General features: G+C 36.0%; 1 protein-coding gene across 47 annotated transcripts in view; it reads left to right on the plus strand.

Moving 5' to 3' along the window:
- Positions 1-26,602, plus strand: part of ADGRL3 (adhesion G protein-coupled receptor L3) — an 866,327-nt gene that overhangs the window by 16,924 nt on the left and 822,801 nt on the right. Inside the window, exon 1 of one of the 47 annotated variants that reach the window (XM_058434485.1) lies at positions 14,042-14,092. The exons of the other annotated variants lie outside the window; for them this stretch is intronic. The gene's annotated coding sequence lies outside the window, so the exon portion shown is untranslated. Of the gene's footprint in view, positions 1-14,041; positions 14,093-26,602 lie in introns of those variants that run through there. 47 annotated transcript variants of the gene reach the window in all.

Consider the following 26,602-nt stretch of genomic DNA (forward strand, 5'->3'; position numbering starts at 1 on the left):
CAGACCTTGTCTGAGCTGGGTGGTGAGTGGGATCTGAAAAGACCTCCCAGAGCCAGTGACATGTGAACTGAGATAGGAAGGTTGACTAGGCAGCCCTAGAGGATGCGCTCTCTTCACTTTCTGTCATCGGAAGAGCTCATCACAGACCCAAGCATGTTCTGGTGGAGGAGGTTAATAGATCTGAGTACAGGGAGGAAAACTGAACATTGATGCCTTGATGTGGCAGTAGAGACAACAAATCTGAAATTTTCCTTTTACAGAGAAAGTGAGTTAACATTGAGAATGTTTTAATATCACTTGTCTAGCTTTAATATTAAATTTCAGGATGCCAGAAAATAAACTCTCTGTTGACCATAAATGGTGGTCAGGCACTGAAGATTTGAGATGAGCAGGAATAGGTAAGATCTATACAAATGTTGAAATGAAGATTTCAGAGTTTAGCTTTGGAGATATGTATCTGTTCGTATTGTGACGAGGAGAGTTTTACTCCAGCAGGTTGGTTCCTACTCATTCTAGCCCTTATTTCTTCCCGTGCCCATTGACTTATTAAGTACCTGGTATCTTTTGTCCCTGAGAAACTGTAGAAATAGAGGAGCCAGCTTTAGGAATACCAGTGCTAAAGACAAGGCTGTGGTTACGACTCTGTTTGTCAAAGAGTAGCAGTAAAATATCAATCTGGAAAACAATTGTTAAGGAAACTGTGGTATAATTGTTTAGTAAAGACAGGACACTTTGTCTTCTTTTCACTGCTAGGATTAAGGTTATTATTTAAATTCGGGGGGATTTCCTACAGTATGTAATGATAAAGATTATTTCTTAATTATTTGGAACAAATTATTTAATACTAATAAAATAATAGGGAAGTATGTTTTAAAAATGTTTTTTGTTTAAGAGTCTTTGGGCAAAATGTTAAGTAAGTGTGGTTTAGGAAAAGCAACTTAGTGAAATCAAATTTTTAAAAGAGGAAGAGTCCTGTAATAGAAGATACTATATTTAGAATCATTAATCTTTTTCATTCATTTATCAAGAAATATTATTAAGTGCTTCCTTTTTTTTTTTTTTTTGGAGACAGCGTCTTGCTCTATCACCCAGGCCGGAGTGTAGTGACATGATTATGGCTCACTGCAGCCTCGACCTCCTAACAGAACGGATCCTCCCACCTCAGCCTCAAGAGTAGCTGCGACTACAGGTGTGCACCACCATGCCCAGCTAATTTTTTTTTTTTTTTTTTTTTTTTAAGTAGAAACGAGGTCTTGCTTTGTTGCCTGGGCTGCTCTCAAACTCCTGAGCTCAGTTACCCACCCACCTTGGCCTTGCAAAGTGCTGGTGGCATAAGCCACTGGTGTGCCCAGCTTGAGTGCTTCTCATGTGATACGGTTAAACACAATTGTGATAAAGATTAAACAGAAAAAATACTGCGTTTTATGAACTGGTCAAGCAGCACCTTCCTGAAGAAGGGAACCTCCTGTTTCAAGCTTAAAGAAAGGAGCTCTGTTCTTGTGAGGAACCCGGAGGTTAGAGAACCTGGAACATAAGGATTGAGAGAAGTGGTATGAGATCTGGCTAGTAAGTAGTAGTCCAGAATTTGTAACATTTTCTAAGGCTAAGCATTTTGGGATTTTTATCTTAGGAGCAATGGGAAGCCATGAAAGGTTTTAAGCAAGGTAATAACAAGATCAGATTTTCATTTTAAAAAGATTATATTGGCTGCTCTGTGTAGACATAATTGGAGGGGGCATCAAGGGGGACTGTGAAGAGACCAGTTACATGAGAGTCTAAGCCACTGCCCTACCGCTTCTCAGCTAAGCAGCAAAGGATAGGTCCTGCTTCTTTCTGGCCTCAGTTGATTTCATGTGTAAAGAAGTGGTCTGCAACGCATAGCACCCATTTTGACTGTACTATGCTGTACTCTAATTAGATTATAAAGATATGGAGGACCTAAATGAGATGGTGATCATTGGTTAAATGACCTCATCTAAACTTTGTTACTGTTTTTTACTGGTCTACCTGTATAAGATATGGTTGCAGTTATTCTGTATCCAGTTGTTTAATCTGGATTTACTTTTTACCTGAAAGTTAAAAGCCATTCTCTGAAGACCTGTAACATAACTAGAATTTTTAATATGTTTGTTTTTTAAATGCTATATAAAAACCATAAAGCCAGATGTTGAAACTGCATTCAATTTAATTTAAAAAGTTGAAACCACAAAGATCTTTCATTTTGTTTATAGTGATTTATTTATAAATACTCATTATTGAAGTCAGGGAATTCCTGTTTCCATGATACCTGAAAAGAGAGTAGTACATTTTTCTTAGAACAGTGGTTTAATATTCTGAGTGACAGATGCAAAATAGTTGACTATATTATTTAAGAACTTACGAAACACTTCAGCTTTTATGCTTTCCATTAATAATGTAAATATTTTATTTTCCCCTTGTGTTCTGTCCTCTAACTCATCATTGCTCTTTGTCATCTCTCTCTTATGGCATTTCAACATTCTGCAATGACTTTCGGTTATTTCTCTTCCTGTTTCAAACCTCTGAAAATATAAAGTCATCTGCCGGGTGCAGTGGCTCACGCCTGTAATCACAGCACTTTCGGAGGCCACGGTGGGCCGATCACCTGAGGTCAGGAGTTTGAGACAAGCCTGGACAACATGGTGAAACCCCGCCTCTACTAAAAATGCAAAAATTAGGCGGGCGTGGTGGCGGGCGCCTGTAACCACAGCCACTCGGGAGGCTGAGGCAGGAGAATCACCTGAACCTGGGAGGTGGAGGTTGCATTGAGCCGAGATTGTGTGCGCCATTGCACTCCAGCCTGGGCGAAAAGAGCGAAAATCCGTCTCAAAAAAAAAAAAAATACAAAGTCATCGATGGCTGGAACTTCTTTTAGTCTTTTCATAAGCTGGAGTATTTGGTTATGAAAATGAGATTTGATTTTTTCGAAGGTAGGGGCTTAGTATATTAGATGAAACGTCATACGTGAAATGTGCCTTGTATGATTTAAAAAGGTAATAGGACAAGCTCTAATAACTTGTTTGTCTCATGATACTTAGTGATTTAGAACATGAGCTTTAGACTTAGAAGACTCTGAGCCTAAACCGTGGGACTGCCATATAGCAGCTATGTGACTTTGGGTCACTTCCTAAGTATCATTTTACGCTCTATATAATGAGACTGATTATATCTGTTTCATAGAAGGATCGTGAGAATTAAATTCAGTCATGTAATCTAATGCACGGGCAGAAGGTTTAGTCATTATAAGATTCAGTTAGGAAAAATTAGTACTATCACCACTCTTGCTTCATGTAGAAAAAGGGAGTGGAACACAGTGGTTCAAGCCATTTCCTTTTTTTCCCCTTTGCTCCTGCTGTTTTTGCAAGATTGACATTGCATTTTATATCTGTTGCTTTCAGTCTTCAGGGACTTCCATTTGGAATAATTCTGGTATGTTACTTCATGTATATCAAACTATCTTTTTTTAATCTCTGACTTATTCTGAAAGGAATGATTATCTAGCAATTTGTGAGATACAAATGGAAGCCTGAAGACTTACAGCAGCTTCAGATAAGCATGCCAGAAATGCCTTTATTACTTATTTCTAACACTGCATTCTGCAGGCGTAGATACATAATATTTATGGACTGTAAAATACAGTTTGCATACTTTTCATTTTAGGACAGACATAGTCTTTCTTTTTCCCCAATGCACATTTTCCCCTAAATCAATTATTTTTAGAACTTGAAGAAAATTGCTTATTTTAAAAGTAACAATTTAAGAAAACAGTCTCACTATTGCAAAGAATTGCTGTGACAGAGGCCGGAATATGAGCTCAGAGACCTTTATCCTGAGTTTTAACTTCTCTCATGCTGAATGTAATAGTTTTATAAACATGTATTAATAATTAGGGATTATAATTAAATAATATTTAGCAAATGTATTGGATATTATGAGAAAAAACATCCAATTGAAATGCATGATAAAATAGTATAGTTTTAAAGAACATTTTGAAGCCAGGTTTTCTGAAAGCACCCATAGATGTGTATGAACTAGGACTCAGTGTGTCTTAATATTTGGCCTGTGAGAACTTGCCCTTCAAAAGTAGGCTTGTAATATGATGTCAATATTTGTGTCCTCTTCAAGAACTGCTATTTCAATATAAGACATTGTCTGTTCTCTAATTATAGTATTCAAAAGAGAGAGATACAATTTTAAACCTCTCTTGATAGCTGTAAGATTTTTTTTTGAAAGGACATAAAAACCCTTAAGTTCTTGTTCTGGGTAACCAAGTATGGTATTTTATTTGTAATTCTAACTGCTATAAAAGTGAATTGGTAATTTTTCCATGTTTTTGAGTCTCTTATTAGAATTAATACTTTTACAATAAGTTGCTTTACTATTTATTTTTTTCTGAATAGTATATTAAAAGAGCTGTTAAACACTTTGTGACATGTTTAAACATATTCAAAAAACTTATTTTGGATAATTTTGTGTAATTGTTGTGGCAAACCAGATGTTGTGAAGTTCTTATTTAATCAGAGATAAAAAATATTTGCAATATAGTTTTGTCTAGCTGTCAGCTTAGATAAATGAATCCATTTCAATCAGCATGCTCCTAGTGAAAAAAGGAGGGGATGTAATAACATTCTTCTAGCTACATTTGTTGAAAATAAATATTAATCTTCTATGTGGTTAAAACCATGCTTTGCCAACTCCATCATAACCATAATTGCAGGAAAGCCTTTGAGATTTCTTATTTTTATGAATTCTGTTTTTTTAATCCTTCTGGAAGCATTGAATTAGATTCTACTTTTCATTTAGATTATATGCTCATTCATGTTTGTGTTAATCTCATATTGAGATGCCTTGTTGAGATACTCTTGGGTAGTTTAACGTCCAAATAGAACACTGTGGTCTGGTCAAGATTTTTTTGGGTCCCAAACATGAACCTTATCTTTACCTTTCTTTTAAATCTGTTGTAATTCATGGGAGAAGTTTAAATATATGTTTTTGTTTTAATTTTATTTTAATTCATAATTGTACATATTTATGGAGTACATAGCACTGTGTTGATATATAATATAGAGTGATCAGATTAGGGTAATTAGCATACCCATCATCTCAAACACAAAGAAATAACAAGCGATATTTTATATATTTCTCATTCTCTTTGGTTCTATAGCATTGGTTAAGACAAACTGCTTGCTTCTGTAGTTATACTGACTTCCTAGAAAATGTTGCATAAAGTAAATCACTAAAGGAAAACAACTCTGGACTAACAAAACAAAACAAAATAAGGCATAAGCCCGAAAAAAAAAATGTTAATTTCAAGCTCCATTGGAAATGCCAGTGAGAATGGCAGGGACTCATGTTAAGTACAGGAACCAACTTGGTAAGGAATGAGGTTCCATATTCTAGTCTTCTTAGTGTGCAGTCAAGAAAGATAGAAAGGGAAACCCAGACTACGAAGTGAATAATTTCCTCTTGAAACAATACAAACAACATCACTTTCCCATAATAATAAAGTTTGAAATATAAATTTATATTTCCTCTTAGGGGTCCTTAATTGTATAAAAGGAATTGTAATGAGAGGTCCCATATTATAGTTATAATTACTGATTTTTGTCAAATGTATGGAACGTTTGTAGGGAAAATTGTTAAGATAGTAGAAAACCACTATGAGCTGTAATAATTACCAGAGTTAACTGTTCCAGTTCATGTCGATGTTTGTCTAGGCTATTTATTGAGGAAATTTAGAAAATGAAGGTTGAAGGCATAATTTTGTTTGCACCTCTAAGGATGACTGTCAGATTTTTTTTTGAAAGTCAGATTATCTCTCTCATCTCAGTTTTATTGATACCCTCTTCAGAAAGTAAGTTTTGAAAGGGTTCTTCTTAATTGCTGGATAGAAAAGTGGTTAGAAGCACTTCACAAAATTATCTTTGGAGAGATGTTAGAGTGCCAAGGAAAAGGGTGACATGATACGTATACTTTTATTATCTTCTCTTGCTTTTATTATGGCATTCTGATGAAAGAGTAGAAAGTACATTTAATGGGCTCTCTGCAGTTACAGACACAACTTACAATATAAGCAGAGAGTGATGCAAAATTGTTCTTTTATGGATTTCCCATTGGCCTCTTGTTTCAGTGACTTGAGGAATGAGAAGTGAGACAATACTCTGAGCTTCTGAAGCACAGTGGTTTTGAAAGTAGGTGTAGAACCAGATTGGTGAGTGGTGGTGTCTGTCGGTCAAATGCCTTCACTTGTGTGTAAGATTTATATGTCAACATCGTGGGTGTTTTGCCCACACACTATGGGGTAACAACCCATATTTGATTTTTGTTTGTTTTCTCCAATGTTGAGGGTGTGTGTCTGAGTGTTTGTGACTTAGTGATTGGGCATTTTGGGTTACCTTGTCATTCTTACATTGGCCAGTTTCCGTCTGCTTCCCTATGCCTTATGAAACACAGTAGAAACGACAATATAGAAGCAAGGCATCAGCTTCCAAGAGCAAAATTCTGACAGATCCCAGACTTTTAAGTGAAGGAACGATTTGTGGGCGTTTCCAAATATAACACTCTGAATTATGAGTTTATAAAGTGCTAGGTAAGTGTCTTTATATTTGTTAACTGCTTATTTTAAATTTTTCATGCATTGCTTAATTGATTAACACTTTCTATTCATAAAATTTCTATATTGGTAAATTAGAAATTTTTTGAAATAATTTTTAAAAATTATTAAATTTTTAAAAATTGTTAAATTTTCATTTTCAAAAATAATACTTAAATTTTTATTTTCAAAAATAATCTTCATGTATACTATGTGGGGCCGCAAAATCAGATTTAATGAAAATTTCATATCTGATAACTACAATAGCTACTTTTATCTTTACTCTTTCTTTCAGCTTCCAGACAACTTTAAATATGTTTATTTATCCATAGCTAAAATCTGTTGGGTGAACTCATAAATATTTAGCATGTGTTTATGTATCTTAATTTGGGTCTTCATTGCCGTTAAATATATGTTGTTTCAATGTGGGAGCCACCCTTTAATTTTACAGTTTGATATAGTAGTGGCCAGAAAAATTTTTAATTCACAGGTTTATTTTGGTCTTTCATTTTTAAAAGTTTCCAGATTAAAAATTTATTGCTTCTTACTAAAGCATTATGTATCTTTATGTTTTTAAACTGAAACTGGGTCTTCCACATTTTCTCTGGAGGAAATACAGAAAAGTTGGCCTTATATTTCTGAAGGCCAGAAAAAGAAGTGTATGCATAGGAGATGGTGTTGTTTAAAGTATGTGAGTAGAGGATTCACAATTCATAGTGGTCACTTAGAGGTGCAGACATGAACACACAGTTGCTTGCTTGAGGCCACCTCCTTGAATTCTCTGTGAACTTGGTCCAGACTCAGCGGCCTGGCTAACTACATGCTGCTCTAGGCTCTTAGTCATTCAGAAATCCTTGGCAGGACCCGAGGGAAGGAATGGTGGACTCCAAGGGTCGGCAGACACCTTCTCACTGCCTTCTCTGACTGGATGGTGACACACAACCATTTCTGATGTCTTCTGTAGGGGCAATGGAGCTTGAAAGAGTCTGTATTTAAAAGGAGAGGGTCCTCTTATTTATTGAGCTTCGTCTTCTGAATGTAATGCCAACCATCCCTGTCTGCATGAACCCTGAGCATTGTGGAGAATGGGGAAGGACAAAGCATCCTTCTTTTATGCTTCCTTAATTCTCTTGTCCAGTCTTCTCACTTCTAACCCAGGATCTGCTTTGTATTTTATTGGTGGAAAAGGAAAGGAAAATATAAATCAGCTTTGTCATTTCAACCTCTGATTATAATTCAACCCTGGAATTTAGTAATTTGTACTCTGGTACTTTCAGCTTAGCTGCCTGGCAGAGCAGAAGGGCAATCCAATGGCCCCAGGGACTGGAAACAGTCACATTCCTTTAGTATCCTGTTGTTACCTGTGCCGCTTCCTGGATGGTACTGTGGGCTCATTGGTTCCTAGTCAAACCTATCTTCCTTGAGTTGATGGCCCCACAGTTAAAGGGCTATGTAAAACCAAGAGCTTTAGAAATATTCAGTTTTATATAGCTGTTGTGCCAATATATAACCTTCCCACTTCTCCACTTTCCTGTCTCTATTCTCATGGGGCATTATTTTTCCTGCCCTCATCCTCTTCAACCTCAGTGCTGTCCTGGGGTATAAACATATATAATTTAACTATGATTTAAATATGATTCATTATGTAAGATGTGTGAAAATCAGTCCCAATACCATAGTCAAGATGTATCTGTGTCAGTAATTACAAACACCACTTTGTTAATCACTTTAGCAAAATACAGATTAATGTATATTAACAGGCATCAGTTGAATAGGCATCTCTAGTTTTACTTCCTTCTGCTCTTTCAGTGATACCCAGTTTCATTCCTGAGCTAAGCTTGCTTCATTCTTAAGGAGTCCAGGTCCTTTCTTTGGGACCCCCAGTGAACAGTCAAACCATTCTCCTTTCAGTGACTCACCTCCAGCTCCTTAAGTTCTCTGGATTTGGTTCCTTATCTGTTTTCTTTCCTGGCCCATGGTCAGCGTGAAAATCCAGTAATATTTCTTTTGTCTTCTTTAATATCTTTTCCATCACTGCTTTCTACCTTCTTGTTCTCTGAATTCTTTTGCTGAAAGCTCTCAAGTTCTCATTTTTCTGTAACAGCTCTCAGAGTATTCCCCACTCCCAAATCTTTGTCTCCCCAAAAATTACCATATAGAATTTATGATGACTCATCTTGGGTTACCTGTGAGTCACTTTGCCCAACTTAAATTTAGTTCTCTATCGTTTTTTTTCAATTCAAATATTAACATAAACATTAACATTTCTAAACAATTACAATTATCCTGCCTTCCATCAGACATTAGCACAGTCCTTTCTCCTAGCATTATGAGGGGGTGTCTTAGAATCTATAGTTATCCAGTTGGCTGTGATTAATGACTACTTTTTAAAAGAAAACACTGTGGGTTTATTTTAGCTGTAAGTAGGCAGTCTTTAGGATTTGTCACAGCAAATAAATAATTGCAGTTTGAAGTATAGGAGACAAGAAAAATCTCTGTTCGTTTCTTTGTTTGAGATGTCCCATTCCTTTCTACAGTGTCAGAAATCTCTTGTTTTCTGTGCACATGTATGGTTATTTTAATGTTACGGCTGTTAATAGCAGAACTCAGATTTTGATATGGCATGAACAGCGGAAGAGAGTTCATTTTATGATATTTTTCAGGTTCTTGACCTTAGGTGAAATACAAAGGTCAGTAATCTCCGAATTATAAAGTAGAATATATGTGATCTCTGTTTATTTGCCTTATGGTATGGGACGATGGAGGAAGGCCCTGAGAAGTTTCTTCTATTTCAAAGTGCCTGGCAGAATACCTGAAGGGTAGCTCAGGTGGGAATGTGGCATGAAGTTATAGTTTCACTCTATTCGGGATGGTTAGGTGTTAGTAGAAAAAAACAAAAAACTAAGGAAAATGGATTCTTTACAAAAATCCAACTCTTTGCTACTATCCCCAGAATAAATAAAGCTACATGAGTGGAGTGCCATTATCTTCATAAATTTAGATATTTGAACTCTCATGAAGGATAAATGGGAAAGATATCCTGCCGTGAAATCATATTTAATCTCTTTTAGATATTTAGAATGTAATTTTTTAGTAATCTTTGCTTCGGGAGTAAGCTTTATATCTAAATGATCATGAAATCTTTTTAAGTTATGTTTTATGAAGTTTAACATGAATTATAGTGCCTGGCACATAATAGGACATCACAATGTATGTTGCATGAATGAAGGAGTAACACTTTGTTTTGTCTTCATAAAAATGTCTGCAGAAGATGACTTGGAGGTTTTTTGTCATTTCTTCTGGCACTTCACTTTTTTTTCTTTTGAAACAGGGTCTTACTTCATCACCCAGGCTGGAGTGCAGAGATCTGATCATGGCTCACTGCAGTCTCAACCTCAGTGCAGTGAGCTGTTCATGGCTCATGGCAGTCTCAACTTCCTGGGCTGAAGCAATTCTCCCACCTCAGCTTCCCAAGTTGCTGGGACTGTAGGTGTGCACCACCATGACTGGCTAAGTTTTAAATTATTTTTTGTGGTGACAGGGTCTCCCTACGTTTCCCAGGCTGGCCCTGAACTCTTGGACTCAAGTGATCCTTCCTCCTCGGCCTCCCAAAGTGCTGGGATTACAGGTATAAGCCATGGTGCCCAGCCCTCGTTTTCTCATAAAGTATTTCTTATCTCTGATCTCTGAGAGTTATATCAAAGTCATAATGGCAAAGAATGATCTGTTTTTAAATTTTTGCTTTGACTGAACTGAGTGTCGAATTTTATAACTGTGAAATACAATGTTTTTCCTCCCACATTCAAATGTAGGACTTAAATTTTCATTTATCATTCATGGATCCATCTTTTAAAACTATTCTTTTGTCAAAAATCAAAGGGTAATAAGCCATTATTGTTAAACACAGTCGACATATGCTGCAATCTGCTGATATTCGAAAGCTTTGAATATTTGAAATGGTCATTGTTAATGATCTGTAGCATCTGGGCTGCTCAGCCTGCTACTATGAAATTTTGTGTTAAAAGAAGTAGGGAGTGTTTTAAACTTTTTATTTTGGATCAATTGTTGACTTAGATAAAAGTTGCAAAAATAGTACAAAGAATTCCTGTATACTCCTTAATTATCTGCTTCTGGTATTACTATTTACATAACTGTAGTCTACTTATGAAAATCTGAAAATTTAACATTCATACAGTTCTATTAACTGAATTGCAGATCTTGTTCAAATTTCACCAGCATTTCCATTAATGTAGGAGTTTTTTAAAATGTGAAGTAATTCATAGCTGTAACTATGTAAAGTTGGTAAGTTTTGCTATTAATTGACTTTTTAAAAAGTAATGACAGAATTTTGACAAGCCTCTGATGCTGTGAGAATGATGATGTCCTTTTCTTCCTATTCTGAAGTACATTTTTGAATGTTACCATTTGAGAAAAGGATTATCATTACTATTTTAGGAAATCATTAGATGTTACGGATATTAACATTTTATTTTTATCCCATTTCATTGATCTCAGTAGCATGATACATTCCACATTTCCATGTGGTTGTGGATATAGAGTCAAGTTCCATATTCTAATTTGATGTTTAGATCTGTAATACTATGAAAGTTATAGCACTCGTCAGTGTCATCAATCGCAATAACCACTATTTATACAGTAGAGAGTAGGAAGTGCTAAAATGTAAATGTTCTAGATTGAAACTAGACTGAGAGGACCTTTAAGAAGAGCAAACCATGACAGATGAAAATTTGGATTATTTGTAAAAGAGCTTCCTTAGTCCTTAACATGTTTAACAACCCATTATGTGAAGAAGTTTGTCTTTATGTCTGAACTTATACTGCAGCATAAATTAAATCCCTCTTATTTTGTCAACAGTAGTTAATAAGTGCAATGGCACGGTCTGGGCTCACTGCAAACTCTACCTCCCAGGTTCAAGTGATTTTCCTGCCTCAGCCTCCCAAGTAGCTGCGATTACAGGTGCCCGCCACCATGCCCTGCTGATTTTTGTACTTTTAGTAGAGATGGGGTTTCACCATGTTGGCCAGGCTGGTTTCGAACTCCTGACCTCAGGCAATCTACCCGCCTCGGCCTCCCACAGTGCTGGGATTACAGGCGTGAGCCACCATGCCTGGCCTCTTATTTATCTTTGTGTGCCTCAGCTGAATATGGTATCTGGCACATGTACAGATACAGTAAATGTCCTTTTACCTGAGAGAGGCTGTGATGTAGAGAAAAAGCAAGGGCCTTAGAGGTGAGGGCTGTGATCTTCTAGCCTGTAGGCTAAGGCATTGATTATTTTAAAGTGGTCTCCAGTACGTTCTTAACTCTCACTCAGCCAACTGTTTGCCCAATTGGCTCAATATTTCCTGTGTTTCTGTCTTTGCTTATGTGCTTACCTAAGCCTTATTTACTTGTTTATGAATAATGAATGCTTATAAAATAACCTATATCAAATGAGTTGTATAGATAGCAACTTTTTGAAGTAAAACTTGTAAATAATTATTAATAAGTCAATGAAAGTAATTACTTTGGTGGCCCTATCTGGACATTATTAGCTTTATTGTATGTTTTGAGAGAACTTTAATTTGGGGCTAGCAAAGTTTTTTTTAGATTTGAATTTTAACATAGTATACATCATACCCTTCAGAGTAACTCCGGAAGTATTGCTTTTTTTTTTTTTTTTAACCGTTTTCTTTTAATCGTGTATTGGGTATCTTTAATTTTGTAAATATGTGAAAAGAAGTCAGGCTAATACTAAATGACCCTGTGAGTCAAAACTTTAGTCTGGGCATGGGAGGCCAAGGTGAGATGATCACCAAAGCCCAGGAGTTTGAGACCAGCCTGGGCAACACAGCAAGATCCTATCTCTACAAAAGGTTTTTTAAAAATTAGCTAGGTGTGGTGGCATGTGCCTGTAGTCCCAGCTACTTGGGAGGCTGAGGCTGGAGGATTACTTGAGCCCTGGAACTTGAGGCTGCAGTGAGCCGAGATTGTGAGCTCCAGCCTGGATGACAGAGTGAGACCCTGTCTCTTAAAAAAATATATATACACACACATATATGTATATACATATTATATAGATAGATAGAATGTACTTGAGAAAAACTTATTTCACTATCTGATTTTTAAGTGTTTCTAACCATAAGGACTCAAAAATATCTTAAAGCTGGAATGCCATGTATCTTTCATCAGCGTAATGTTACAGGGTCACCCTAGCTACAAGGGTGTCTGGAAAGCAAGTAATTTTAAAAGAAGCACATTGTGATGGTGAATACAATGAAGGTTCTCTTGCTTAATGATGGTAAGCGATCACGACTGTCTGCTAGAAGCCCTTAACACAGCTATTGGCACACAGGGAGTGCTCCATGGCTGGCAGCCATTCTACTACCATTATTATTATTGTTACTGTATTACACCTGAGTTCTTTTAGATTGTCAAGATTAGTCTTGGTTTAATTAAGATGAAACAGTGCTTAGTAGGCATCTCAGATATTATAAGTGTTCCGCGTGCTGCAGCCTTTCCCTATTATTTCTGACTTAGTAATGTGGAGTTGATTGCAAAAGTTATTAAGAAATTGTAAGGAGAGAAGGATTCTTCCCAACTTATTTAAATCTTTCATCCTGAATGTGTTTCTTTGATTTGGGGGTTATGTTATTTTTAATTTTTATTCATTTAATTATTTTATTTTTTGTATAGATGAGGTCTTACTATGTTGCCCAGGCTGTTCTTGAACTCTGGCCTCAAGTCATCCTCCTGCTTCAGCCTCCCAAAGTGCTGGAATTACAAGTGTGAGCCACTGTGCGTGGCCTGTGGCTTATGTTTACAAAAAATACAAATTACTGTTTATCCCATCCACCTATCATGTATGAGTTTTATAGTAGTATAACTTAACCATTTGACAATATATTACGTAGCACTAATTAGGAGTCTGTATCCTGATTTGGATAATAATATAAGCTAATCAAACTTGCAGTTCATTTTCTAAAATTTAAATCTTGGGAGAGTACAGCCTCCTGGGGAAAAGTGCTGATAAAAACCAGGCAGGATGGCTTGGCCACAGTTTGTCAGGTTTTTGTCCCATGCAAGCATCTAGTCCAAGCAGGACTTACTATGCTTATTTAAAAATTACTTGCTCTTCCAGACACCCTTGTAGCTAGGATGGCCTTGTAACATACCACTAATTAATTATTGTGTTAGACAAGTAAACTGAGGCGGAAGTCAGTTTTTTGGGAGTGGATCAACAATGAAGATCAGTAGAAAAAAGTCTGTGCGGAGATAGTAGACCCAGGCATGCCAAAATGTCAGTTGATTGTAATGAAACTAAATCCATGTGACCTCAGTTGATATTATCTCAGATGAATTTTAATTTTTTTGGATTTAGCAATGTTCATATTCTAGACTTATGCTCATGTTATACTTTCAGATATCACTGGCAATTGGGTGAGGCAGAAACAGAAATTGGAAGGCATCCTATGTCTCCAGGTGAGAGGGTTTGATGGATGAAGAGACCAACAGCTGACTAGTGATTCCCAAGGGAAGTAATTTCTAGGGGTTGTGGGGGTGGAGTGGAGGGACAGAGCACAACGAACCTCCCAGTGTTGCGTCTTCATTCTTTTCTTTCTTTGAGAACACTGTAGTTTATTTCTATATCTCCATCCGTCCTTCTTCACCTGGCTGTTTCAAACTTTTCATTTAGGGCTCAGATTAGTCATAGCCTCCCCGGGATCTAGGTAAGGTTGTGCTTCTGTGCATTTCCTTAGCAACTACACTTCCCTTGCCGCAGTGCTTCTCAGGGCTTTTTGCAACGGTCTATTTACTTGCTTTATTTCCCATAAATAAATAAGACGTCGAGGGGTGGTATCAGTGTTCTTCATTTTATCCTTTGTTTCCAACCAACTTCCTGGCACATGGTAAGTACTAAATATAAATTAATAGAAGGTATCCATGGTATCAGATACCTGCATTGTAATTACAGTACCTTGGGAGGAGTGTATTTCAGCATATAATGCTGAGGAGGTAATTATGACTCTGTAATATTACAATGCTAGAATGAGACCACTAGCTTAGCATAAAGAAACAAAGGAGGCAGTGTGTGGGGAAGCATTACTAGACAGATATATTAGGAAAATTGTAAACAGGTTTGACCTTGTGCAAGTACTTAACCTCCTCAAGCCCCAGTCTCCTAGTCTGAAGACAGTGGAGAGAATTGTTATATCTCCTTTCTGGGATTGCTGTCAAGGTCAAACATTTTGATGCATATGAAGCACTCAGAATCATGCTTGTTAAAGAGCAAATGATCAAATTTTTAAGCTTATTTTTTTTTATTTGGATTTAAGCCAACTATCCAAGTGCTCTGAAGAGACAGAATATCAGTTTTGGAGCTCATTTTCTTAAGTTTGAATTCCAGTTTTACCAGTGACCAACAATGTCACTTCGTTTTTTTTTTTTGAGACAAAGTTTTGTTTTTGTTCCCCAGATTGGAGTGCAGTGGCGTGATCTCGGGTCACTGCAACCTCCACCTCCCAGGTTCAAGCAATTCTCCTGCCTCAGCCTCCCAAGTAGCTGGGATTACAGGCATGCGCCACCACACCCGGCTAATTTTTATATTTTTAGTAGAGACAGGGTTTCACCATGTTGGCCAGGCTGGTCACAAACTCCTGATCTCAAGCGATCCACCTTCTTTGGTCTCCCAAAGTGCTGGGATTATAGGCGTCAGCCACTGTGCCCAGCCCCAACAATGTCACTTTGGAAGAACAAGCTTACTCATTTTTAAAGTGGGGTAATAATAGCACTTGCTATTATTATTATTGTCACAGCATTGTTATAAGGATTAAATCACGTAAGACATGTAAACTGTTTAGAACAGTGCCTGGAACATAGAAAATGTGCTTTAAGGTAATTATTATGTAGGTAAAGACACTCACAATATGATGTTAGAAATAAGCCCTTAGCTTTATGAGGATATTTGCCAGAATGTAGCCAAAGTGGGAGGCAATGCTATACTGTGAAACTGTCATCAGGACTTTGACTTACCCAACATTGTAATCAGACTCATAGTTTTCTTGCCTCTATGCCAGCTTAGATGTAGTTAGTGATGGTGCCTCCATGATTGTATAATATAGTTCTGTTGCAGAATTATGTGCTTGAATATTTGTATAGATTTATCAAACAGATTTACTTACATTACAATTACTACTGAAATTCAAAAGGAAAAAGTCATTATCCAGTTTATTTGATTACATTAATGAAAATGTAGTATTACCCTAGGAATAATATCATCTAATATCATTTAAGGTATTAAACTTAGGTTTATTTAAGAGCTTCCACATACATACTTTTACTTAGAATTGTGCCATCTATGTAGGCATTTGAATGATTGGAGTAGGTAGGTAAAATTTCTACAGTTACTCTTTTCTTTTTTTAAATCTCCTTTTTAGAAATTTTACCTTCCTCTACTTTTTAAGACCATGGTTTGCCCTACTTTTCTACCATTATACTACTCTTTTTTCTCTTCTTTCAGCCTTAGTAGATTAATAAAGAAGGTAATAAGTCCTATGGAGGAAAGAAGAAGAAAAGCAGTATGAGGGGATTGAGACTGAGTGGGAGGCATAGAAGGCAGCTTGTTCTATTAAACAGGCAGTCGAGGAGGCTTCATTGAGAAGGTGACATTTGAACAAAGACTTGAAGGATGTCAGTATATACAGGGAAGTTAAATACAAACATGTTAACAGCACATTTAAGGAAATGGATAAATGAAAGAAATGTATACATGGAAAAGGACATGAATAAGGAAATAAAAGTGGCGTGTGTGTGTAGTGTGTGTGTGTGTTCTACAAATTTTTAGGAAGACTTAAGAATTCTGAGGATTAAAGCTAGAAAGGTAGATAAGAGCCTAATTCTGGGCCTCGATGGACCTAACCAAGTAGTAGCCATGGAAATGGTGGGAATGTCTACTGGATGTATAAGTTTCTAAGGACATCTTCAGTAATCTATGACTAAATTAAAGATGGACAATAAAGGTAGTCTAGGTTAATTTATAGCTCACTTACTTGGGGGATAGAGAGGATGGTGATGTCATTTTATGGTCTTAGAAGATTATGAAAAAATTGATGGGAAAGGGAGAGATATTATTTTCAATGTAGGATATTTCTGTCCCCTACATGTGGATATAGGCTGGATATAGACTTACAGAGCCTAGAGGTAGAATTGGGCTAGAGGTATAGATTTTGGCACCTTCAGGCAGAGGTTGTGTGTTAGTCCATTTTTATACTGCTGATAAAGACATACCTGAGACTGGGAAGAAAAAGAAGTTTAATTGGGCTTACAGTTCCACATGGCTAGGGTGGCCTCAGAATCATGGCAGGAGGCAAAAGGCACATCTTACATGGTGGTGGCAAGATAAAATGAGAAATAAGCAAAAGTGGAAACACCTGATAAACCCATCAGATCTCGTGAGACTTACTATCATGAGAATAGCATAGGAAAGACCAGCCCCTGTGATTCAATTACCACCCCCTGGGTCCCTCCCACAACATGTGGGAATTCTGGTAGATACAATTCAAGTTGAAATTTGGATGGGGACACAGCCAAACTATATCAGGTTGAGACAAAATATATGGTTTAAATTTCTAGGAGGAAGCAGAAAGAATGGGCATAGGATATGGCCAAGGAGAAAGCTATGGAAACCTCTGATATTAGAGGATAGAAATTAGAAGAGGGAAATAAGAAGATATGGTCAGTGAGCGTGGAGGGAAGGTCAGAGAGCTTGGAGCTTAAAATAGAAGGAAAGAAAATGTTTCAGAAATTCTTGTTCAAGTGTAATTAGTGTTGTTTTATAGAGCAGTTTTAGTGAAGGGTAGTGTTACCTGAAAGACGACTGCAGTAGGTTGATGACTGAATGAGGGGGAGTAGTGGACAGCAGGTGTATATTATTTCCCCATTGGTTGGGAAAGAAAAAAAGGAAGGTTTTGGCAGTGTGCAAACAAGAATCATAGACAGCTGTGAAGTTTGGTTTTTGTTTACTGCCTTGCTCATTTGCTCTTTCAAGATATGAGATGCTTGAATGTGATTATGAGTTGCGTGAAGTTAGCCAGAAGTGAAAACATGAGCAAAACAAGACGACCAACCAAATAAGGTCCCAGAAGAGATGGAAATGAGCCTTTTTTCTCTTGTGCATGTGTAGGTAACAGTATCTACTTTAAGGCTATAAGAAATAAATGAGAAACGACCTCCTTGTTTGTCTAGTAGAGGGATGAGTAGATGATACTCAGTAAATGTTGCGTCCTCCAGCCTCCCAATCCTCACTGCAAAAATGTGCCTTGCTTATCTACAATTTGTACTCAGTAGATATGTATTAAATGAAAGTACTCAACTGTACTATGTTTTTACTCTAAATTTGTGATAAGAAAGGGTTGAGAACTAGTTGATTGCTAATTCTTTTTTGTAGTATAAACTTATAATTTGGCCAATTTTTAAATTAACACATCTTTTCTGGCTATGTCCTTGATTATAAGCTTTACAAATTATAATGTTTATAGTTCAGAATGATATTGTAGTGTATTAGAGCTTGTAGACTAAAGTGTTGCTTACAGAAGTGAGAAAGAAGCAAAGTACAAATCCCATAAACAATGAGATGGGCATAGGATGGAGAAAGCATAGATGTGTAATTACTCCCAGGACAGGAGTTTTCCTAGGACTGGATTGGAGTATCACCAAACCTGAAAGAAAAATGCATCACTCAAAATAAGAGCTAGTTAATTGTGGATATATAGAAAATAAATCCTGCTACTATTGGCTAAGAACATCACTATGGTAAGATAGATAACTTGACTAACCTATGGAAGCCATTAAGTATTTGAGTTAGTTAATTCCCCTTTGTTCTGTTTCCATGTTTGTTCGACTTTTCTGAAGCCAGCTTTTAGGAAGAGAATGGACTAGTAGGTGGGAACCCTAATATCCTGGTCCCTGTGAAGTTTATTTGTCTTTGTAAATTAATAAGGTCACATTCCATTTATGTATATTAGCTTCTGTGAACTTTGGATCCAGTGAGTTTGCCCCTGAGAGAGCATTTATTTCCTGCACGTGCTTTCTTTATCAGTGTTTCGTTTCTTTTCTTTTCTTTTTTTGAGACTGAGTCTTGCTCTGTTGCCCAGGCTGGAGTGCAGTGGCTCTATCTCAGCTCACTGCAACCTCCACCTCCTGGGTCCAAGCGATTCTCCTGTCTCAACCTCCCTAGTAACTGGGATTAGAGGCATCTGCCACTACGCCTGGCTAATTTTTGTATTTTTAGTACAGACAGGGTTTCACCATGTTGGCCAGGCTGGTCTCGAACTCTTGACCTCAGGTGATCCTCCCGCCTTGGCCTCCCAAAGTGCTGGGATTACAGGCTTGAGCCACTGTGCCCTGCCTCTTTATCAGTGTTTCTAAGCATGAGAGAGTGAATCCTTCTCTTTGTAAAGTGATCACAGGTGAGACACCCTGGAGCTTTTTCTTTGGTGACCACCTTGGCCATTTTTCTACTGTGTGCATCATGGTGATAAAAATGTATGCCATTCAAAACTCTTCTTGTTTATTTTTTGGTATTAGATGGAAATACTCTTTACTACATATGAATATTATTCTTTTATTGCTTTTTTGTCCCTCCCCCTGAATGTTATTCTAATAAGATTTTTCTAAGGTTATATGTATGATTGCAAACTATCCTTAATGATTTTTAGCCTCCATAAGTAGAGGTCAGTGTAAGATATATAGGCTCGTGTTGTCTGCCTTATTAACTTTAAGGAAAACACAGTAAATTTCAGTAATAATTTCTTTGAAATATAATTGTTACATGAAGTTGTTATTCATTTGTTAATTCAATAAAGTGAATTAGAGCTAAGTTTTCTTGGCGTGGTATATATCAAAACTATTTGTCTGCTTGATGAAATCATTATTGTAAATCTGTCTGGGCCTGAGTTCTTCCTACCTTTTTAGATAAACAAGGCTATGAATTTGACTTACTATTTCAGATATTATTACATTAATATCTTTTGCTCTGCATGTGAATTCACGTATAATGTTTACTCATTTATTTTTCAAAGTGAAAAGAAACTTTATTTACTCCTTCACAGTGGTAGTCCCAATTCATATTTTTGTATTTTACATTATTGTTGTTGCAGTAAGAGTTCACTTAAGTTTATTTTCCCTATAGTGTTTTCTTTTAATGCATGAGTAGTTAGCAATGAGATTCTGAAAATGCTAGGAATCTTCACATTTTGCAACTATATATATTCATTGTGGCTGCAGGAAATTCTATGTATATTAAATCCTTTCAATTTTAAGTAGCATTAAATGAAGTATTTTTACATTACTGTATTTTATCCATACATAAGTGATAATTTTTAGTGTTTTGGTCCTGGGTTTCTGTTGGTTGTTTAAATATTCATTTGGCTAACAGAGCTATGTTTGCTGTATTATGCTACACAGAGAGAAGATTTCTGTTAGTCCTTATTCTTTGACACAAGGAGGAGCACAAAATGTGACAGAAGAGATCATCACAAACAAAATCTAAATCTTTTGTCTCTGACAGCTCCATGAGTGAATCTGAGAAAGAAGGCTCTTTTGATTTGACCGTGAAATATAACCCCAGTCTGCACTTGAGGTGTTCAGAATACTGATAAGGACTGTAAAAGATAGAACTATTAGTTAGCTTTGAAAAAGCAAAAAATTAGCTGTAAAATAATTAATACAATTGAGCTTCTCTGCAGTTATTAGTATTCTGGAATTATCTCATGAAGTTTCGCATTAGCTTTTTGAAAACTGCAACATTTATTTTGAAAATCTGGTGGGTAATCACATCTCTAGTGCATTAAATTTAAAACAAGGCCCTTTCAGGAGCCAAGCGATATTGTCATTTTGCATATCAACATCATACATAGTGAAATGGTTAGGGTGAAATGTTGAAACACAATACAAGACACTGCTGGGTAACTCTTGTAACAGTGTGAGTCTGTGTTGCTGAGACGCGTAAGTTGACACTTGCTCTTTTGCACCCTGAATTTGTGCTGTTCTCAATTCATTGGAGGCCTACAACTTTCTCCTTTCAGCTGATTGATTTTGAATTTTTCAAACTGATTAATGTTTTCATTTGAATGGTAATGCTGATTTTGCAGAAGATGTGATCTTTTAATTAGCAGATGCTGAGATTAGCATTAGGGTTGAACAGTAATTAGCATTTGTTCTTATGGTACAAGAGCACAAACTAAGTACTGCAGCAAATAGAACCACCGTGTCCTCCTTACATTGCCTCTTTAGATCTTCTTTATGAGAGAAGTTTAAAATTATTAAAATACTTATTCACTGTGGTACTACATTTTAACAAATTGAGGATTCACTTAAGATACAAATATTTTGAACTCCCTTATACTCTCTGTTATCTCTATAAGGTTCTGTTTTCGAAGTTTATCTAAATACTTCACAGTGAAACTTAAACATTAGTTTTATTAAAGGATAAATTCTAATGTTTGGTGTGTGTGTGTGTGTGTGTGTGTGCATGTGTGTATTTCTCTGAACATGTCCACAGTCTTGGTTTCTGGATTGTGCTTACAGCAGTAATACCCACTGTATATCCAAAGTTATTTTGAGGATCAACCTAAAATTGATGAGCCCCAATTACAGACAGTCAGTGGAGTTAAGACTTGGAGTTTTCCTTCAGGCAAACCTAGATTGAAATTATGATGTTCCCACCTCCTAGGGCAAATTGTTTAACCACTTACTTCTCAGTGTCCTCATCTGTAAAATGAAGATTATAATAGAATTATTTGAAGATTAAAACATATTTCACATAAAGCACATGGTGTCCATTAAATAATGAGGGATTATTATAGTTAAAAACACTATGTATATGAAGTAATACACATTCTTGTATATGGCCTATGTTAAAAAAACTTATTTTAGCTTATTTATGATATAAAAATTATTAGACACCTACAGAATAACTAAATCTTTTTAAAATAAATAAGTTCTCTTATTCCAGAGCTGCAGGCTTTTTAGACACTCTTGTGGGCATTATGTAAGTTTCTACCTACTCTCCAGAAAGACATTTGTGTCTCTCTGGTCTAGCCCTTCTTCATAGTTACTCCTTCAAGGAATCCTTATAGATAGATTGGTTGTCCTTACTAAAACTACCACCAAGCACTGGCTGTTTTTATTTTTTGTTTTAAATGGTTTCTATAACAAATGGTGGTGGCTGGGAGAGTCAAAGCATGAATGATGAAATATACATCTAAACTTGGGGCAGTTTGTCTATGTGAACAATGCAGGCTGTATTTTTAGGGCTGTGAAGGTAGACAGTGGGGTGATATTTTATAGAGATGCTAAATATGTGGTTGACTGCTTAATGTGTATCAAACTTCAGCATGATGAAACTTTAGCCATTAGTATTCAAAGAGAAAATTACTGCTGATCCCTAGTGCCTGGAGAGACTTCGTCCTATATAGAATTCCCCCTCCCCACTCCACTGATGGCTATTAAAATAGCCCTAAAGTAAATGCATTTGCATTTGTTACTATGGATGTTACTCTCCCAGGAGACAGCAAACAGAACACTTAAACTCTGAGTGAACAGAATGATTGACAGGCTAAATCTCTATCCCCACTGCTTGCTGCCTCCCCACTTAAATACAGACACAGAGAAGGAGTAACAAAATGAGTCAAGGTAGATTTTCAAATGAAAATCAGGAAAAAAGAAGAAGCAGGAAATATAATGCTTTATTTCTATGAGAGTTTAAGTGGTGCTTGAATGTAATTAAATTTTAGCATGAAGAGAAAACAGGATTTTCTTTTCAGTGTATCACTTTCATTCAAAATAGGTAAAACAAAATATGGCATTGAAATGGAGAGTTATGTTAGAAAATAGTTAAGAAATAGATTATTGAGAAAGAATTGGCTATGTTTAAGTTCATCAACCTAAATGTTTACTTGAGTGTACATTTAGTTCACTATCAGAGGCCATTGATTATTTGGCAACAACTTTGGTTTTCAGACCTGCCTCATTGGGATTGTCTTAGTCCATTTGTTCTGCTTTACAAAATATCTGAGAGTAGGTGGTTCATAAAATAAACTTACTGCTCACAGTTCTGGAGGCTGGGAAATTTAACATCAAGGCATGAGAAGATTTGGTGTCTGGTGAAGGCTACTCTCTGCTTCCAAGATGGTGCCTTGTTGCTGCAGCCTTGCATGGCAGAAGGGTGAATACTGTGTCCTCACTGGTGGAAAGTGGAAGGGCAAAAAGGAGCCCAGCTATTTCCCTAGAGATCGTTTATAAGGGTTCTGATCCCATGTGTGAGGGCAGTGCCCTCATGTCTTACTCACCTACTAAAGTCCCCTTCTCGTAATACTGTCACATTGGGTCTTAGGTTCCAACATATGAATTTTGGGCGTACAAATACATACAACTCATACCATAGCAGGAGTATTTTCCAAAGGGATCTTGCAAGATTTCGTTGTCTGCCCATCTCTAAGGAAGACTTTCTGCATCACAAGTTTAGTGTAAGAAAACTTTGTTTTTCTTTCAAATAAAGTAGAGCCTAAACATCTATGACACAGATGTAGATGTCTTTATCTGTAATTTTTAACTCTTTTAATGCTGAAATAAAATTTAGTTGAATAGGTGTCAGTTTTCTATATATTAACTCGATTTTTTAAAACAAATTTTAAGAAAGTTCAATGGGTATGTAGAGCTATTCACAGATGTTTGCTAGGGATATACTCATGTGTTGCCCAGCAGAGTTTCCATAAATGTTTATTTCTTTTTTAATAGTTGCTACAAGATGTAATTTTTTGTTTATGCATTTACTTGTTTAATGTTTCATGAGGAATGAATCTAATTTATCTTGTTCATTACAATCTTATGCATAGGGCTAGGGACATAGGACATGGTTGATAAATTATTTGTTGAATGAAATAATGGAAGATTTTGTTGAAACTAATGTATAGGTATGATTTTAGTGACTGTGATATCTAGTTGTAATGTATAATACTCATTGAGCACTTACTGTTTAATCTTATGCATTAGTTCATTTAAAATCCTAAAAATTATGTTGTTATACTCATTTTTAGACGAAAAAACTATGTGTGTATATATATATGTATCTTTTACAGACACATACATATAAAACATTGTGCAGATTTATAGCGAAGGTATAAATCTTTTATAATTCTTAGGAAGCATCAGAACAATATAATAAATGGCCAAATAAAGCAGATATAGCTCATTTGGGCCTTAAAACTAGAAATAATTTAGAGATTAGATGAATAAAGAGATAGGATGATTTGATAAAGGTAACGAAGGTGTTTGTGATAGTTTTCATGAGTATGTAGGGTCACAGTTTTGAAAGAGGATATGTGATTCCATATAGATTCCAGAAGATCTTGAATGATAGCCATAGGATTTTTGACTTATCAGGAAATTGGGCACCATGTAGATTCTTAAATTAGGTATCAATATACTGAAACTACTTTTATCAATACCCGTGTTAGCTGGACTAATCTACAAATGGCTTGGAAATATTTTTAAAGATTACTTATTTTTAGGCTTGCCATTGTAAAAAAAATTAATTCTTATTTCATATTTGATTTTTGTTAAATTTATAAGTTACTTAGAAACAAAATGTGCAGTTTGAATTTGAAGTGACCTGTCTTCTACCTATATCCCTTTTAATCTTAACACTCCTGAGATTTTAGTAAGCAGCACAATATTTATCACTTGTTTACAGCTTAATGTATAAACCTTTTTACTTGTGAGCACAGAAATACAATCAGACACCACTGACTCTTATTATAGTTTGAATCTCATATTCCATTATTTTGTTTAACATTGCTGTATTTGGGAGAAATGTATTTTATGTTTTATAATATATCTAAACATACTAAATTTGCTATGGTATTTAGCATGAATTAGATGTCAGAATAGATCTGATAATGCAATTCCTTGCTTAACTCTTTTCTTTGCATTATTCTTAGAATGCAAATCCAAATAATTAGTACGGCCAGACCCCAGATGCTATGGCTTCTGTCCATCCCTCCAGCTTCCTCTCACATCACTCTCTTCATGGCCAACTCTGCTTCAGCACTCTGTACTGTTTCTTCAGTTGTGGTTCTTTCCTGATTGAGAATATTCATGCAGACTATTGTCTTTACCTAGAGCATTATCTTTCACCCCATCCGCTTTTTCCTGGGCAGCACTTATTCATGATTGTATTTGCTTGATCGTCTGTTTGATATTTGACTCCCTGTTCTGATTGTAACCTCAATGAGGACGGAGATCGTGTCTATTATGTCACACTGTGGTGCATTCGTTGCCCTGAAGAGGACCAGGCATGTAGCTGGTGTTCAGTAAATATTTGTTAAATGAGGTAAATGAATGTCTCCCAGACCAATTAAGTTGTACTTTGATGTTTTTCAAACACATCGGAGTGTGAATTGCCACAACGAAGCCTGTTAGCTGTTTGAAGCCTTCTGCAATTTTTCTTTACTCTATTATCTCATATATTGATTTATATTTGAATCAGTGGCCATTTACACTGTTTTAAACATTACATCCCCTATCTTTATGTAAGCTTGCATTCAGAATTAATGTCTGAACCCCCAAAAAAACCAGTATTTGGGTATATCAGTGAGGAGCTTTCCAATGAAACAGTTACATGCATTTTTTATGAACATTAGAATTAGCAATGCAGAAAACACATAGAAATTCCCAGTACACATGCATTCACTGCCTTAAGGCTGTTGCCTAACAGTTTACCCTTAACTGTATAAGAATGTGCTGTTATTTGTTGGGTAAATAGAATATATGTGATGATTTCGTTTTTATAGACTCATTCTCTTCACAATAAACACATTATTTAATTTTAATATTTTAATGTTAAGGAATATATTAATTCTATAATTTATTTTAAACAATTATTGAACAGTTGTTTTATGCAAGGCACTTTGTAGTGTGCAAACCAATAAGGCATAATCTCTGGCTTTAAGGAGTCTATTTGTAAGCTAGTGAGAACATAGGGCAAGTGCTATAAGCAGTCTACAAACAACCATGGGGACATGAGGGGAAACGATTAATTTCAACAAGGGAATCAATTAAACCTTCACTGAAATAGGTGATATTAGATATGAACATTTAAAGATGAGTAAGATTTCTGTTAGACTGGTAAGAATTATGTGAAACCCTCTGTGTGTTTAGTATAGGGGTTTCAATTTCAAAGTAAATGGGAAGTAAACAAAACTATCAGGTAGAGATCAAACTATTTGCTCTATTAATAGTAGATCTCAGTTAAAAACCAAAGTCTGGACTTGCAGCCAAATGGTTTTGCAAGTACTTCTCTGCTAGAGTTAAAACTTACCCAGACCAAGAGAGAGAAGACAACCAGGTCCTGTGTGAACTGTGAATTTTTACACTTTCTTTTGCTAAATTGAAGAATATAGACATCAATGACAGACACTTGAGGTCCCATCCAATCTCTGCTTCTCCCTTGGGCAGTAGCAACTGAGCAATGAAGAGATTTTCTAGCATGTTTTTGTCTTCGAAGTACAGGTTTCTGCATGAGAGAGAGACTTAGAGTTTCCTCTAGCAGTATTCTTCTAAAGAGAAACTTGCCTAAATTTTAAAAGATATATACTTGTAATACTTAAATAAGGCCTTTTTGGTTCTAATGTTGGCTTTTCTTTAAAGCCATCATTTTGTTTGGAAGAAAAACTACTTAATGTCCATTTTAGTCCCTCTTCCTTCAAAGATATTTAAAAGGAAGTCATGTTTGTACTAGTGGAAATCTTGGGCAAATAATATTAAAAAGATACTGTGTTTGATTTGTGAATGAAACCCAGGGTTGATTTTAATACAGTCATCATAAAATAAGTTAAAGGACATTATTTCATTGTGCAATCTAATAAACCTAACCACACTATTAAGATTCCGTTAAATTCAATTTTACTTTACTACTAAAAATATTTTCATGAA

This window comes from Hylobates moloch, unplaced genomic scaffold (genome assembly GCF_009828535.3).
Source record: "Hylobates moloch isolate HMO894 unplaced genomic scaffold, HMol_V3 SCAFFOLD_2, whole genome shotgun sequence".
NCBI lineage: Eukaryota > Metazoa > Chordata > Mammalia > Primates > Hylobatidae > Hylobates > Hylobates moloch.